General features: G+C 35.9%; 1 protein-coding gene across 13 annotated transcripts in view; it reads left to right on the top strand.

Moving 5' to 3' along the window:
* ZBTB20 (zinc finger and BTB domain containing 20) overlaps positions 1-18691 on the top strand; it is a 774313-nt gene that overhangs the window by 528551 nt on the left and 227071 nt on the right. For 9 of the 13 annotated variants that reach the window (XM_080830744.1, XM_080830736.1, XM_080830746.1 and 6 more), the window contains one exon: positions 13320-13419. The exons of the other annotated variants lie outside the window; for them this stretch is intronic. The gene's annotated coding sequence lies outside the window, so the exon portion shown is untranslated. The remainder of the gene's footprint in view (positions 1-13319; positions 13420-18691) is intronic. 13 annotated transcript variants of the gene reach the window in all.

The following is an 18691-nucleotide window of genomic DNA, read 5'->3' as shown; positions in this document are numbered from 1 at the left end:
CTTCACTTACATTTAAAGTATATTGCATTTCACATGATTTCTGAGGAACACTCGGTTCTTCCAGTTATAACCATGCTTCATTTCTGTAATCATGTGTTAAGGAACTGACTCACCTCATATGCTTCCCTGGAAGGTGTTTTCTGTGGAAAGGCTGGGAGAAAGAGGTGGAGGAAGGTATTTCTTAGTATCTCGTTACAAACCCACTAGGTGTCACTGCTTTCAGTGGGACTCGGGAAAGGAAACTGTCAGAGGACACGTCTGTGTCTTGGCAAAAAATAGACTTTCATGGCACCTTGACTTTTAACCTCTAAAATACTAAGAGAACTGCTTAGGACACTTTCTCGTGTTTATTTGTGTCTGTGGTTCCATTATTTTGATTTTTTTCCAAGATTGAGTTCTGCAGTATTTATATTTGAATCTTATTTTGTTCAGAAATAGTTTGCTGAAGCTATTCTAAAACAAGTATCCACCTTAACTTTTTAAATACACAATGGAATTATTAAAGGCATTAGAGTACTTTGGTAACTCAGAACACATTCATAAGGTTTCATCTCACAACGTTTGCAAGGCGCTTTAGAGATGAGATGCCACAGGCTTTCATGCCGGTGGTATGGAAGCGATTTTCTTCTTTCTTCTTATTATCCTGCCTCTCATTCTGTCTTCTTTTGCTCTTCTTGCTCTTCCTTTCTCTCTCCCAGTTTCATGAAAATTCATTTATCTGTGACATTTAAAGACTCTGTCTGAGAGGTGTCTGGAGCTATGGCTGGCTGTGTACATCAATAGTTTCTTGGAACCTGGCACTCTGTCAATATTTGGGGGCCTCGGTAACCGCACTTATATGCACTGCCTGCCAGCCATCACTCTCTTGGTGTCTCAGTAACGAGTCTGAATGAATGGATATTAGCATGTCGACTTCTTTTACAACTGGCAACACTTTGTTGACAGTATATGGACATCTTGCATTTGCCTGCTGCACCTTTGTGTTTGTGTGCTTCTTTTATATGATGTCATTTTCATCTCCATGTACAAAAACAGGAATCTCTAAAACAGACTATTATGAAACTGAAATAAATGGCATCATTGTACGATCTCGGTTTGGTGGCTTTTATAGGATATAGCTATATGCATAGGCAACACAGTCTTGATTATATCCTAGGTATTTCTTTCTTGGGTTAGATTTGGACCAAAATTGTTCTTGCTATTTATGGTAGAAATATATATGTTGAGACTTCATAGGTGAAGTCTCCATAGTTCATGTATGCACCTCATGTGATAGAGATTTAGCTACATAAAGAAAAAATATTATTAGGTTGGAGAGAGAAGATTATCCTCTGAAACAAAAACAGTTTACATTTTCAAACATTCCTTAGTTACCCTTTCTACTCATCAGTAGAATGGCCCATGTATAAATTAAATCATTAAAGTGTTATGATGTCAACTTTCCTATGTACTGCCCTAGATAATAGCATCATGGCCTTTCGAAGTTTGTAAGAGAGACCAATAGCAGAGCAACATTTTAGTTGGCTGAAATATTGTGTGCTCTCAACCCACGTGTAATCATTACCATATCCTATGTAGGAATATGTCAGGAATCTGGACTTTAAAGAAAGAAACATGGAAGGTGAGGGTTTACCAGCAACCAGTCTTAACCTTGAAGATCTGCATCCAACGTAGGATAAATACAGAAGGATTTGCAAGCTTCAGGTCATGCTCAGATTAAATAATCCAGGTTTCCTATATCCCAGGGACTATTCTGAAACTATTAATGCTTCTGGATGGAATTATTAACTGCTGCTTCCTTGGACTCATTGGACCAGTAGTAATTCCTAAGATGAATGAGTTCACCCAAGCTTTGTTTCATTCATTGATCTTTCCCATTCTGGATTTTCAGTTCAGGTCCCTAACATATGAGTACTTGCTTTCATATAGGATCACCTATATACCATGGCAAATTTTCTTGTTAGGACTGAAAAAAAAAATACCTAATGAACAGTATCAATGCAGTTCCGGTACAAATGAACACAAACTCAGGACTTCTAGGGCCTTTAGTTATATTTCAGAAAAGGAGATATACATATTTATTTGCTTCATAATTATGAATCATATGTAAGGCTAAAAGTTTGTTTCATCAGCTACAAATGCTGCCTCCAGATTTTATGTCATAATATGTAAATCATTGTTTAAGTCCAACCAGTCATCATCTTTGATAGGATGAAGTCCTTTTGGGGGTGTGATATTAAACTAGACAGCATGGATGAACAAAGAAATGTCACAAGGACTCCAACCACCAAAACTCATCTGACAGTATAAGCACAGGTCTTGAATTCAAAAAGGAAAAAATAGGCACAAGGATTTAGAGAACGGGAAAAAGGAAAGCATAGGTATACATGGATTTGTAATATGGCCTGCATCAAGGAATTTCGTATTTTTCTTCATAATTCATTTACAAAAAAATTTATAGTAACATGTATGGTTCCTAATAAAGAAATAAACAGGCTCTCCTGCCTTTGTCTATACTTAGATTGTTTTTGTGGTCCCATAGAAAAGGGGGAATATCCAATACATGGCAATAATCATAAGATTTTTAAACTGCCAAAACCTCAAGATTTAGTAGAGTACATTTTCAGCACCTTCCATGAACAAATTAGAAACATATCTATTTCTATCAGTAAGACTTATCTGCTAAGCTAAGAACTTAACCTCCTCTTGCTGTGGATTCAGAATTTTATGAATATATATTATAACTGTTGTTTATTATATACCGTTTGTTTAATGTTAGACACTAATCCTTTCTGGGGCAGAGGAAGAAACCAGAATAAGATGAGAACATAGAATCATCCTGCAGAATTTATAGCTAAGGACAGAAGGAATTTTGTTTTCTTTTGGATCACTTTAGACACACTTTGGAACTGTAGTTGAAATTTGATGGGCTGCAATTTAACCATCTCTTTCTGTTAATACTAAAACGTTCTCTTAACTAAAGCCGGAAAGATACGGGTTCTTCTTTCTTAGAAATCCTAGCAACTTCTTCAGCTTTTTCTTTGCTAATGTATATTTTGTCTACTGATCACAGAATGAAGTGACAGAACTGAGGACAGTAGGATGGAGGTACTGAGGACATACCTCTGATCCCACTTCAGCAGGGAAGGCACATAAATTGACTCTTCAGCGTTAGCCACCCCTGGCAGAAAAGAAGTAGCTGCCCGACTGGATGGCTAGTAAGCAACAGAACACTTGAAGGGGTTGTTTACAAGGTCTTATCTTAACATAAGGTGAAATATACTATTGTCATGAGGATGAGGTATGTTGAGCTATCACTCAAAGAGAGACTCACAATCCCAACCCCAAATGGCACAAGAGGTAAATGGCCTATCTAGCTCTGTTTTTTTTTTTTTTTTAAAGATTTTATTTATTTATTTGACAGAGAGAGATCACAAATAGGCAGAGAGAGAGAGGTGAGGAAGCAGGCTCCTCACCGAGCAGAGAGCCCGATGTGAGGCTCGATCCCAGGACCTTGAGATCATGACCTGAGCTGAAGGCAGAGGCTTAACCCACTGAGCCACCCAGGTGCCCCATCTAGCTCTGGTTTTGTTATGAGCCCATCTCAGGGACATTTTTACTCAGAAATCTGTCTCCCTCTATTTTTTAGCCAGTAAATTATTATTCTTATTCTTAGTTTATGAATGACTGAATGATTTATATAATGATTACTACCTTGACCTTTCTAAAAGTCTATTTGCCAACTTTCAACTTAAAAAGACCCCAAGTAAGAAGTGTTATTATTACTAAACCAGTGCTTTTTAGGACTCAGCTCCAGATCTAGCATAAAGAAAAAGCGAATACTGAATTTTGGATGTGCACACAACAGAATGGGGGCTATTGCCTTTGTTCTTTTTGAAAAAAAAAAAAAAAAATGAGCTTATGCTTCCATATGTTTCTCTATAATCAAAGCCCTCTTTTCTCCAATAATTACCAAGTATATACTTTTCAGTTTCTACTCATGTAATAGTGACTTAAAAGCTACCTGCTTAACTAGCAGTCATGGATCCAGTGACCATTTATGTGTCCAGAAGTAATGAATGTTTGATTTTGTACATTACTCTCATGGAATTGTATGCTGGGAATAGACTAGATTAGGGCTTAGACTAATAGATTAAGTTAATTATAACAGGTATAAGAATAGATTATCCTGTTAGAAAATATACACCATAGACTTGTTTTAAAAAGATTTTATTTATTTTTTTGACAGAGAGAGACAGCAAGAGAGGAAAAAGAAGCAGGGGGAGTAGGAGAGGGAGAAGCAGGCCTCCCACTGAGCAGGGAGCCCAATGCGGGGCTCGATCCCAGGACCCTAGGATCATGACCTGAGCCAAAAGCAGATGCCTAATGACTGAGCCACCCAGGCGCCCTTACACCATAGACTTTTATAGAATAAAATTATATAAAAACAATAGACTTATCAAAAATTGAGAATAAGGGGCACCTGGGTGGCTCAGTGGGTTAAAGCCTCTGCCTTCGGCTCAGGTCATGATCCCAGGGTCCTGGGATGGAGCCCCGAATGGGGCTCTCTGCTCAACAGGGAGCCTGCTTCCTCCCTCTCTCTCTGCCTGCCTCTCTGCCTACTTGTGATCTCTCTGTCAAATAAATAAATTAATTAAATCTTTAAAAAAAATTGAGAATAGGTTGGTTAAAAGAATAGGTAGGACAAAATATTTTAGAGGAGGATTCTCTAGAAATTTAATAAATAAGCTGCTTGTTAAAAACATTGTCATATTTTTATTTAATGTAATTTTAAAACAAGAACCATATAGAAAATCAGACTCTTGGCCAGAAGTGGTACTCTGCGGCCAATCACCCAGGAAGGTTGCTGTTAGGCTCTAGTTCAGCTTATGGGTGATGATACTTTCACATCTACCTTCATTGTCTCTTCTCTGCCAAAATGAAACTCACTATTTGGGAAACTGTACCTGAAAACAACAATTTTAATATTTGTATCTGCAAGTTACTGACATGGAATCTAACTTCCATGCAAGGAAATTATCCCAGGCGAACCCTGGTAAACTGATTTGCCAGTCATCTGACAATGCTAGGACAGTAGGTAATAACCAACACAATGCCATTTTAATATGTTTTCTTTCTTGGCCCAATGAGAGTTCTGGTGAACTAAGGCAAAAGTAGAGTTATGGTCTCACTCCACTTAACTAGCAGAGCTTTGAATTTTGTCTCAAAGGACAATCAATTGATCAAATTTCTAATCTGTTTATTTGGTGCTAAGCACTTTAGAATCCTAAGGAAATGTTTATTAGGGGACCCGTCAATATGGAGAAATGTAGAAATGGTATGCCATTGCCTGGATTCTGGTCTTTGATTGCCTTGATTATCTAGACACATGTTTTCCAAGAGAACAAACTCAGTGTGGTCTATATTATCGTTAGCAGCATTTTGATATTTCAAAAAAAAAACTATTTTAATTTAAAATTATATTTTAAGAAGGAGTAAGCAGGGAAAAATGTTGCAAAATCACATTAACAACAGGACACCAGAGATTCTGAATGGTTGTAAATCACTATTTTAGATGTTGAGGACAGGGAATACATGCTTTCAAAATACGGTGCTTTTATGCACAGTGGCCAAATAGCAATAATTTGAGACTTCAGAGAGAGGGCAATCATTTGAAATAAACACTCAGTAAAACAGTAAATAAATATAATGTCATTAAATCATGATTAATGTTAGCATTCTTCACAGGAGGGAAAGCAAACCTTCCAAGTGGCAGTTCATTCCACTTCTCCATCACCACATATAAATATACATAGAGAGAGAATTTCAGAATAACTGTACTAGCTTGCCTGTGTTAATAGCTGCTGAGCTAATACCATACACCTGAACATTCATATCCATGTTGCTTACTTTTTGTGGAACATTTTTCTCTCTCCACAAACTAAAGAGTCTGCAAGGGAAGGCATATTACTGTGTTTCTTCTGAACCTTCTTGTAAGTCTTGTATTTTCCATTACCCATGATGGTTTGGTAAATGTCAATGATGGACTGAAAATAAAGAATGACTAGCTCTGTGGGCAAAATAGCATCTAGAAGTAGAACATAGAAAGTTAATCAAGAGTGTGAAAGGCAAAACAGAAATTTAAAAATAGTGGTAATAGTGAAATGTGTAAGAAGCATGCAGAATATAGACATTTCTACTATTTCCTCTGAGCATAGGTCAGACACTTAATCATGCTTGTTCTGAATTCACTAAAATTTGAATGAGCATCTTAGAGAGAAAGAGTTATAAAACACCTCCCAATAAAATTTAAATTTAACATTTTGAGAAAAAGTTCTTTAAGGAAAAGTCAAAGACACTGAGACTTTTTTACTCATCTTAGAAAAAGGAAGGTTGAGATACTGAGCTAATGCCAGTTTTTAAGCAAGTTAAGGAAAATAGGAAATGAGACTTTCTCTTTTTTCTTCACTGAGGACCATAATAATAAAATATGTTTATCTTGTGATAGAAAAATCTATAGGTTTGTTAATGAGGTAGGTTCTTGATAATGAGGCCTCTGAATACTGAAAGGGAAGTTGTGGGACAGTCTCCTGTGAAGCTCTTTTGTTTAAACCAGATAGATTCACATCTTCCTGGAACAGTCTACATGTGTCAGGGAGAAGAGAAGGAATGATTTCTCTAGGTGGTTCACATTTTTCAGGAGTTTCTTCTCTCTCTCTCTATCTTTTAGAGAGAGATAGTGTAATGCAGGCTCCACACTGGGTGTGATTCGATTTCACAACCCTGAGATCATGACCTGAGCCAAAATCAAGAGTCAAAAGCTTAATTTACTGAGCCACTCAGGTGCCCCAACTTCTCTCTCTTTTTTAAAGTCACTGTTACTCACAGGCAAAAACTGCTGGAAGCTACAGATTTCTAAATATGCTTGGCATATGTGAAGCAATAGCAGTGCCACCAAGGTTTTAGTGGACAATTCTCAGGAATCACAGGATGTTAGCCTTTGTTACATGTGGTCACATATGTAGCCATCACACTACGTTCTGATAATTTCCTATAACACCTACTTTACTACAAACTTGGAACTGTGGGTACAGCTGCTGAAAAAAATTTGCTTGTGAACAAAGAGATTAGAGCATATTGTCCAGTGTTCTATAAAAAGTTATAAATTTTTAGTGGAAAAGTTATCACATTTCACCCTCTGCTTCTTGCTGTCAGCTCTCAAAGTCAAACCCATTACCATTGAACTTACACCATTCCCTTCCTACTGTACTAAGTGAAATGTTTTTGATTCATCCCCCAAACATGAAGCCAGTAAGTGTTGGTGGTGTTTGCTATGAAAAAATGTAGAGGCCCTTGCAATTAGGGAAAAGACATCCTCAGTTAGAAAAAAAGAAAAAAAAATCTGCCATACTCTTTCTACTTGCCTAGCACTCATCTAGGAACTGGAGGTACACAGGTAAGTTTCCATCAGGAAAGAGTGCTCACAGACTAGTGAGAGAAACAAACATGTAAACAGGTAACTGATACAAAGAGGTATATATTGGAGTAAAGGCATGTGCAAGGTACTGTATAGATTTGCCTGGGACAATTCTGGCTTGTGACTATGGTCTTGACATAATTATTCACAGGGGCCTTTCACAAAATATGTCCTGGTTGGACAATAAATTATATGGTTACCCTATAAATAGCTATAACCGTCAAATCTGCCTGAGGTTGTCTAGCAAGATTTTCCACAGATTAGGACAGAAAATCAGAGATTAAGAATTCTTTGCCACACATGTTGTCTACATCCAAATGGAAGTGAAAAACTTAGTAGACTGACTGGCTTTCATTTCTTCCAGCATTGTCAGAGGGAGAGAGTGGGAATTTAACTCTTGTGGGGTGAGGAGAAAAGGACAAAGCAGGGCAATCTAAACCCACTCACTGGTATATGATATGCACAAGGAGCATCTTTAAGTAAGCCATTAAATTATGGATCCCATGAAGCTCTCAAGATTGAAAGGTGGTGTGAGAAAAGACTAGAAGCCATGGAGGGAGTTTTAGGAAGACAACTTAAGGTTCAACATAAGGAACCTTATTTTGTACAGAAGGGTTCTAAAGCAGTGTTGGGTTGCCTGTGAGGCTGAGAGCGCTATGCCCCTGTTGGTGTGCCACAAAGGCTGAATGGCCACCATGAGCAAGCTCAGGCACTAGGTGAAAACTCGGGCCACTGGTTATTTAATTGCTGAGCCTATTATTTTACATTATGCAAGGGGTCTTTTTGAGTAGCTTTTAAGGAAGAATCCTATGCTGGGTAAAATGCCTAGAAGCTAAAACAACAACAACAACAAAAAGGTAGAAATATCATTAAAAAAACAAACAGAACAAACAAAACACAGTTTGTGTGAGCTAAATGCTCTTATGACCCACTCTGGACACACACTAAAAAGAGACCAGGGCATGTCAATACAGATCTCACTGAGCTTATTCTTTGCCACTCTTACAAGCAAAGCAGCTTTTAGACACATAATATTCAGAAGACACACCTCCTTCAGAGGTCCCTACCTCTTGGACACATACTCTCTTGAAGACGGAGTTGCCAAGAAGTCTCTCACTTACCAGTTTGATTTGCATAGTTCCGAGTTGCGTAGGAATGGGACCTGTGGCAAAGCTATCATTAAAAAGAAACAAAGCAGAAGACTGAACAAAGGATACATTCTGTGCAAAGTTTGAAGTTTATACTGTCTCAGCGATCCTTGTCATGGTAAGAAAGATGTCCACCCCTTCTCCACCTAAAAAGAATAGCAGAAAGTGACAAAAGGAGGCTCCCTGGAGGTAACATGGGAGCAAAGAGTAGGGGAACAAAAGACTGTACACCTGAAGACAGAGAAAGGGTTTGGCATGGACACAGGAGATGCGGCCAGACACCCTGCATTCACAGCAAAGATACGTGACTAGATTGGAATCATTTTCACCTCTTCCCCAGGGTATGCAAGTAGGAATAGGTCAGGCTGGGGCAAAAGAAATGACATCTTCACGAGGCTCAGCTTTCCCAGGGGCCTAAGAAAGGTGGCAATACAGCTAGAGCCAGAATATTCTCACTGGTCCTTTTATATGAAATCTTGAATATCTGCATTTACAGATTAAAATGTTTTCCACTATACCAGAGAGAGAAAAGTCTTCTGAAGGCAGTGGAAATGGCTTTAGTTCTCCAGTGGTTAAGAGTGTAAGGGCTTAAGAGTGAGGAAAGCTAGTTTGAAATCTCCGCTACTTAACAGATTTGTGGTAACGTATTTAAATTTTTCTAAATTTTAATTTCCACATGTTAAAAAATGATAATGCATACACCACTGAGCTCATGTGAAGGCTATATTAAACATGTAAATTGTGTAACACAGGTAGTGTCTGGCAGATAATTATTGACAATAAAATTTTTATTTAGTGAGGATTGTTATCTATTTCCGTAACATTGTCAGGTCACCTATACCAAGCTCTGCCTCATTTTACGTCATTACTTTCCATCTGGTCCTTAATAGTCCACACTATTTCAGCTTTGACCTACCTCCCAAGATACTGTGGTATTCTCTCTGCTTCAAAACTTCATGCTTCTGTGTTCTTTGAAAAGTCTACCTGTAATTATTCATAAATTCAGTACTAACAGTGTGCAAATATTTTAAATCATAAAAAATACATGGCTTTTAGGAAATACTATTCTTGTTCTTGAACTCTGAAGGTACTCTTCATCTCTGATAATATTGACCCTGAGCCCAATTCGCGTTGAGTGAACAAGGTATTATTATTTTATTCCTCTTCCTAGGAGGTTAAAATGACTCACCAAAAGTCACTCCGTGATCTCACATGACGAATCAAATGAATCAGTCTTGAAATCTTGATCTAAAATCTGCCAGGGTCTCCATTTACTGAGAAAAAGTCAGCCTAGAAAAGATGATCCCCAGTAAATTTTATATTATATTACTTTTTTTTTTAACCACATGCTTAAAATGTTTTCTGGATTTGGATTGGCCCTGTGATTACCCACAGAATACAAGGAGAAAGCTGTGTAAGTTCCCTTCTCAACAATTAAAGCAGTCCTTGTCACCAAAACTATCATATGTTAGATCACATGTCAGTGTCTGTGACATAGTCAGGCCTTGGCTTCTCAGGATCCACTCATTACAAGTGAATTTATGTGCCTTGAAGCATATGGCCTTGATATATGATCCCGGAGCAAAAGAGCAAGGTATTTCAAGCTGGCCACAATTTTATTGACTCTCACAGGCTTGCTTTGTAGTCATTCCAATAAACTAGACGAGAAATTTCTGATGCTCCAAGCTATCCAGTCTGCAGGACTCCATTTCATGATTCAGAGTCCAACTAAACAACTCAAGAGTGCTTTTGTGTGACACTGTGACCACAGGAATAAATAATTGCTTAGTAATTCTCTTTGAGGCAGAAAATTCTAAACATGGAGGAACCATTTCCCCTTAATGGGAGCCAGAAATCCTGTAAGTGCTTGAAATGGCATTCACAAGTCTGAATGGTAAACAGATAAAAACAGGAGCGCACCAGTTGCACAAATGACTTGCTTGTCACAAACTTGTCATTGCAGTAATCTAACATTTCTTTCACAGAGCCCGATGGAAAGGATGGAACAAACAGGCCCTGCTGACGTTTTGGCTCTGCTAAGCCTTCCTCGGAGCTAAAGCATCTGCAGCATCTTCCTGTTCTAGACCCTTTATCTGCTGAAGTTAGCTGATACTGTACATGTCAAAGAAATGTTTGACTATTGCATTAACAAGTTGATGACAAGCAAGTTATTCCTGCAACTGAAATACTGCTGCTTTTAGCGGGCTGCCATCTTGACCTTCATCTTCTCCTACAGAAGAACCCTAACAGAACAGAGCACTAGGGAGATACCAGTATTGCTGCCCCAGGCTGTACAGATAAACAGGGACCACCTGTTTGGAACGTGGGCACCTCAGAATAGGGGACGCACCAGGCAATTCCATTTGGGCTATGGATAAGATTTCCCAGTAAAACATAAACATTGCAAACACATTCCACTGTCCCAAGGATTCTCTTGCTGCAATAAAGGGGGCTGCACAGAAATTCATTTTCTGCTGCACCTTCTTCATTCTCCACACACGTGGGGGACCCGTATATACTTTATAAAATGTTAATAGCTGGGAAAGTTAATGAAAAGTGTATACCAGCTTCAAACCTCATTTTTGCCAGTTCTTGGAGTTCCTCCCATCAGCAGCCTCTTTCCTAACCTCCTCCTCATTCAGGATAGCATCTGGATCTCTCTACACCTTGTCAGAGCCATGCTCTTGTCCCTGAAAAGTCAGATAGGTCCATTAGCCTCCTCACAGAAACCTTCGACAGCCCCTCTCTAAGACACTACCACTTCATCTCCAACCTCAGCTGCCAGCAGGGAGTGCTCATACGCTGTGCAACTTCCAATTCTTGCCTTGCTGTTTGAGTAGCCCTCCTCCCTTGGGGACCCACCCTTGGTGTTCCTGGAGTGTGTAGTGTGGTGGGTCCCAGGCTTATCTGCATGCAGAACTAAGCTGGAGCCTGTAACAGGAGCCTGGCCTATTGGGCCAGATTATTCTGCCTCCACTGGTGCCATGGGCATATCAGCACTGGGAACAATGGAGCCTTCGCCCTAAGACTCTGGCCTTTCATAAAGCTGAGCGTCTCTTACTCATCAAGGTGTCAGGTGCCCTGTATTTTTTTTAAGACCCTCCGTTAAAGGTTCATTGATATTGTCTTGTCTGGCTTAAATATCGACGAGAAAACCTTGCATTCTCAGAGTTATTTTCTGCTGTTGCCTCAGGTGCTTTCATTTTTAAAAGTCTTGTGTAAAAATCGTTATCATAGTTTAGCCATGAGAACCCATATTTCTTGCCAAAGTAGTGACGGGACTTACCTTGCTTTTCGATTTGGCAAACTGACCACAGTACTGTCTCCCAGATGAAATGCTCTACTCCCATCCCAAATATCTCAGCCTGCAATCTATACCTCCGCTTTGTTACCTCAGAAGACAGGTAGGAAGGGTATGAGAGAGGGTCCTGTGTTTTCCACAGTTAAGGATATTACCCCTGGAAAAGGAGGTGAGGGTAGTTTGAGGCAGGGCACTTATATTTTCTGTAAAAGAACACATGTAAATGAACTATTTGAAATTTAAAAGGAATTCTAGTGACTTTTTCTTTCTTTTTAAAGTTCTTGATTCTGTAATCATTTTGTGTTTTATATTTTTAATAGAACTTAAATGACAAAGAAATAATATGCTATTTTTAATTCAGGAAAAAAATAAAAGTCTTTTTTTTATGGGAACTCTCTTTTTAAATACGCATTAGGGAATAGATAATGGCACCAACAATAAAAAAATGTTCTCTCTTTCTAGTCTGAGGGATAGCTGATTAGTGTATATGTATGTGTTTTTAGTATGTATTTACTTACTTACATGATTGTTTGTCTATTTATTTTAATAAAGGAAGGAAGAGAGAAAAAAAATTCGAATGCTAGAGTAATTTCATTAAATTCATAGGGTTTTAGGGCTGGAAAGGAGCTCGATGATAGTCGATGACTTTGTATCACACTCACGCTTGAGATATATGGATACAGAGACCCAAAGATGTTTAATAACATGAACAAAGATAAACAAGTTTGTGGTAGAGCTGGGCCTCAAAATTTCTTTCAAACAAAGAGTCTCATTTGAATAACTTATATTGATGTACTTAAGTCTAATAGGGCATTTGTTTTTGGAATAATGGGGGTTGCTTCCTGGCTAAGCCAGTTTAGGGATATATACGTTTGAATAGTTTGAAGACATTTATTCCTAAGCTGTATTTTATCTGAGTCTTATAAGGAACCATTACAATTTCAATTAAGATTTTTCTCTTATAAAATTTCAAAGAAACACTTTCCCCATTCCCATTTCGGCACCTGAAAACATATATTTTTAAATGGGTCTGTTCCTTTAATAAGTATTCATTTAAGTAGGTCATATTCTAACATTCTTGGAGATAAAAAAAAACTTTTATCAGATTAAAAGAAATCTGGTTTTTATTCCCACCTTTAGCCATTTTCTAGTTGGTCCTTGTCAGTTTCAACAAAACACTGATTAAGTTAAAACATCAATGTTTTTATTCGTCTTGGCTCTTAGTTTAGCACAAGGGAAAAATAAAAAATGCATTTACCTTTTTGCAGCCATGATAATTATATACTCTATTTTTCATTTATGCAAAACTTTATTTTTGAGGGTTTTCTTTTTGTTTCATTTCTCCGTTTTTGCATTTTCCAAACATCTGTACCGTGGCTGGTGGCGAGAGTAGCAGTGGCTGGCACTTTTCCTCCACGCTTTGAGAGAAAGAGAATTGGCTGGAATAAAACCTTGCCTTCCATATGGTCGACTTGAAATACAGCATTGAAAAGGTATCGTCTCTTTTTTCTTTTCTGAAACCAGAGGTGAAACACACGAGCAAATAGCAATGTTGATGCCAAACCACCTGTTGATTCATATCAGAAAAGTCCTTGGCAAGGCACCCCCCGCTTCATCTTTTGAAAACCTGACTAGATGATCTCTGTGCATTGGTAGCATCATATCAACAACATATGCTGCCGGTCACTCACTTCAGAAAGCCTAGATTCTACATGTAGCTGAATTGAAAGTTTTGCTTTTGCTTTGACAAAAACACTATGTAAGTATGTTTGGCTGTGTAGTGTTTGCTGATTCCTGGAGTCCTGGGATCTATTGTCAGGGACAGTGAAAAGAAGGTGACACTAGAGCTTTCTTTCACCTTGATTAATTCTAGTTAGGAAAAGCAGTAGTTTGTCTTATCAATTATTTTAAAGTAAAATACTTCAGGCACATAAAAATATAAAGAATAATGTGAACGCACAAGAATCCACACCCAAATTAAACAAATATTTGGCACACTTATTTCTAAACCTGTTTTTTATCTTTTGTTATTCTAAGTTACAGAAAATGATATACACAAATTAAGTATATAGCTCGATGAGCTTTTATGTAAGTATAAATCCATGTGACAACACCCAATCCAAGATACACAACATTCACCATACCCAGGAAGAGTCCCTTGTGCCTTCTTGAGTGTGATATTCTCCAGACCTTTAACAAAGGGTTAAAAAAAAAAAAAAAAGCAAAACTATTCTGACTTCTGTCATTATGAACTAGTTTTACATAAGCCATAAGCCATTGTATGGCTTCTATAAAGTGTATTCTACTGTAGAGATTTGTTTGTTGAGTCTCTCATTGTTAGATGTTATTTTTTGTATTTCCCAATCACAACTAATACTGTAGTTTACATTTTTATACATGTTTTTACATGTAGGAGGAATTGCCTAACTGTAAGAAACGTGCATTTTCAATTTCACTAGGAATGTAAAATTTCTCTCCAAAGTGGTAGTAGCAATTTATATTCCCATTAGCCATCTGTGAGAACTTCTCCACATACTTCATAACATTTGGGATGGCTAGACTTTTAAATTTTTTGTCAATTTGATAGGTATTAAATAATATCTCATTTTAAAAAAATTTTTTTAACTTATAAACCATTGGGATTTCTTTTGTGTGTTGCCTGTTTGTATCTTTACCCATCATTCTGTTAGGTTATTTGTTTTGCTGTTGTTATTTGGAGCAGTTTAGGTTTTGGTTTTGATTTTGGTTGTAGTATTCTGGATTCTCGTTCTTTGGGCAATAGGGCTTACAAATATATTTTCCTAATCTCTGTCTGTTGTAGCTTATTTTGGAAAAGTTTCCAATTTTAAAGCAGTTAAGTTATTGATATTTTAACTTTTATAGTTTGTGCTGGGGCATCTGACTGACTCAGTCAGTAGAGAATGCAAGTCTTGATCTCAGGGTAATGAGTTCAAGCCCCATGCTGTGTATGGAACCTACATTTTAAAAAATATATTTTATATATATATATATACACATATGTATGTGTATATATATATGATATATATAGTGCATTTGTGTCATTTAGAAATCCTTCCATATGACATATGGAATCAATCAGTGAATCCTTCCATATGACAACCTTCTTTTATTTTCTTCATTCCTTTATTTTCTTCTAACAGTTTAGAAGTTTGGCCTTTTACATTTAAATCTCTAAACTTCTTGGCATTTATTTTTGTATGTGATATCTTACATGTACCCTATTTTATTCTTTTTCCATGGATAACCCTGTTATCCCAGCACCATTTAACAAGTTAGCCATTCTTACCCACTAATTTATAATGCCATCTCTTGCCTACATTAATTTTTTTTTAGGTTCTTTATTTCAACCAATAAACTGTTTCTCTATTCTTGTGCTAACACCACAGTGCCTTAATTATCGTAACTTTATCGTATTCTTGCTACCTAGTAAGACAAATCTCTCTACATTGTTCTTTAAAATTCTCTTGGCTCCCTTGCCTTTTGCTATTCAGGATACATTTAGGATTAGTTGGTCAAGTTTTACAAAAGCCTTGCTGGATTTTATTTGTAATTATATCAACTTCAGAGAATAATCTGGGGGAGAATTGACATTTTTATAAAATTATGTCTTTCTACCCATTAACAGACTATATTCCTCTACTAAATCAGATCTTCCTTCATATTCTTTAGTAATGTTTTATGTTTTACCATAAAGGTCTTGCTAGAACCTATTTTTAGTTAGATTTCTTCTCGTATTACTTAGATTTTTGTTCTTTTATGTATAGAGTCTGTTTTCTGTTTCATTGTTTATTAGTCATTATTGGTGTATATTTTGCAACTTTGCTGAACTTTTTTATTAGTTCTAATAACTAAACTGAAAATTCTCTTAGATTTTTTTACATAGGCATGTATATCTGTAAATAATGACAGCTTTTCTCTTAAATTCTAATTCTTAAGTGTTCAATTTCTTTTTCCTGTCATATTGCATGACTAAGGCCTCTATAGAGTACTGAATTAAAGCAATGATATTATGAATATCTGTTCTGTTTCTTACTCTAATGATAATTTGGAGAATAAATCGAAATTATTGAGTTAAGAAAGTTTCCAGCATCTATTTATAGTTTGCAATGCATTTTTAATCAGGAATACTAGTCAAATTTTATCCAGTGCATTTTCTACATCAATAATATGATAAAATTACCCATTAATATGGTAATATTTTACAGGATATTAATACATTTCCTGATATTAAACATTTCTTACATTCCTGGAAAAAAACTTTACTTGGTTCTGGTGTGTTTTTAATCTACTGTTGAGTTTAATTTGCTGTATTTTATGTAATATGTTTGTACAAGGAGATTAGTCTAATTTTCCTTTCTTAAACTGTTACTGTAGAGTTTTGATGTCATGGTGATATTAGCCACATAAAATAAGTTGAGCAACTTTCATTTCTTTCTTTTTTTTTCTCTGTTTCTGAAATAGTAGTCATATTAATAGGGATTGCCTACTCTGAAAGTGTTGTTAAACTTGCCTGAAAAATCATCTGGACCTGGTATTTTCTGTCCAGAGTGGGAAGATAGAGTAGGGTGGACTTATGATTATCAATTCAATTTCTTCCATGGTTATTGGTTATTCGAGTGTTATATTTCATCTTAAGTCAATTTTAATAAGTTTTTTTAAGATATACAATTAACAGTTAATCTACACTTTCAAACTTATTTGCATAAAATTGTTCATAATGCTCTCATGATTTTTAATTTTATTTTTAATATGCCCCGTCTTATTCCTAATATTATTGATCTGAGCCTTATTCCTTACTCATTGTTAGACATTTTTCTGTTTCACTTACTTTTTTTAAAACCTGTCTTTTATTTTATTTTATCTACTTTGTTGTGTCTTTGTATTACGTATCATTACTTTGTGCTTTTATCAAGATTATTTTCTTCAGTCTACTTTCTTAATAGTTTAGACCATTTTTCTTTCTCTATATTCCTGTGTTAAATTATTACTCATTTAATTTCAATGCTTTTTCTTATTTTCAAAGATGAATTTTACTCTTTAAGTTTTCTTCCAAGTTTTTCATTAGCTGCATAGCTTGTTTTGGTATGTAGTTTTGTTCAATTTTAAATATTTTGCAATGTCTGCTTGATTTATTTTTAACCCTTGGGTTACTTTAAAGTGTATGTTTTTACTTTCTAAACTTAAACTTACTCTATTTTTATTATTGATCCAGAGTTTAATTGCATTATAATGAGAGGATGTGTTTTATATGGGTTCAGTTAAAAATTTTGAGGGTTTTTTTTGTGACCTGGACATGGATTTTCCTGCTGACTTGAAATTTGTAGGTGGCTTATCTGTTTCTCTAGTGCTCATATTAAATTTTTATATGCATACCTAACTATATATTTTTCTAATAAAAAAGAATCCACCTTCTAGTATTTCTGGCTTTCTCCTTAATGTAAAAAAGGTGCCTAGCATGTTTTATCTACTAATTATCAATCTGTTCTAATTTTTGAATGGAGTTTTCGTTTTACATATTTGTTTTAAACATAGACAAAAGTGGTTATCATTGATTTTTATAGTTAATGCCTAATTATATTTACTCATATATTTTAGCTATTGCTATGTCCACCATTATTCTTGGATGATATGACTTCCTTTCTGGGTTCACTTTTCTTCTTGTTGAATTACATCTTCTTTTGGGAGAACCCTGGGGAGTATACTCTTTTTAGATATCTAAAAATGTTTTTATTTTATCTTTTATCTTAAATAGCAATTTATCTGGGTATTTTTGCTCAGCAGTTGAGGATATTAATCAATTAATCTTACACAATTGTTCTTCAACTGTCATTACTTAAGAGGAATCTGCTATCAATCTAGTTTTCATCTCTTTGTAGTAGTCTGCTTTTTCCCCCTGGTGACTTTTAAAAGTTTTTCTATATCCTTGATGTCTTATAGTTTCTCTCAAATGTGTCTAGATATGGATTTATCTTGAATTATCAGTCATGAACTCAGGGTATACTTTCTAACCTCAGGACTATATGCTAGAAAATTCTGTTAATATCTTTTCCTTTATTGTTTCTTTGTTATTACCTCCATTTTCTTCAGGGATTTTTATAAGATATATATTAGTGGTTCCTAGTCAATTTACATATTTCAATTGCTCTTTCATTTTCTAAAGATATATTTTACTTTCTGTGATTTTTTTTGAGTGCATTCCTTAATATTACCTTCCAACTCACTAATACTCTCCTTGAAATTGCCCAATCTTAAATTATCCTATTGCATTTTTAATCTCATTGAACGTATTTTTCATTTTTAAGATTTCTGATTGGTTCTTATCTTACTACTATACTATTCTTATCTTACTACTCTCTGTTGTTATTTAATAATTTCTTATTCTTTTATGGGTATGATCTTTTTGTCTCTGAGCATTACAAACAGATTCATGTTGAGGTCACTGTCAGACAATTTTATAAAATCAAATTCACCTGTAGTGAATGTTCTAATTATTAATTTTATTAGTCATTTTCTAATCATTAGATTTCTTGCTATGTTTTAGAATTTTGTTTTGCAGGTTAATGTGGGTCATAGGCTTTTTTTTTTTTTTTAACTTGTCTCTTGGGTTTTTTTCTTCCTCTTTTTTTTTCTTTGTGCATACATCCTTGACTAGTGGCTTTGCTGTTACCTCTGTTGGGATTCCTGGGTTCCTAGTCCCAATCCAAATGTTGTAGTGGTAGCTTCACATTTTCTCTTTAAGGGTAT

The sequence above is a fragment of the Martes martes genome (genome assembly GCF_963455335.1).
Source record: "Martes martes genome assembly, chromosome: 1".
Classification (NCBI taxonomy): domain Eukaryota; kingdom Metazoa; phylum Chordata; class Mammalia; order Carnivora; family Mustelidae; genus Martes; species Martes martes.
This window is presented reverse-complemented; position numbering and strand designations above follow the sequence as displayed.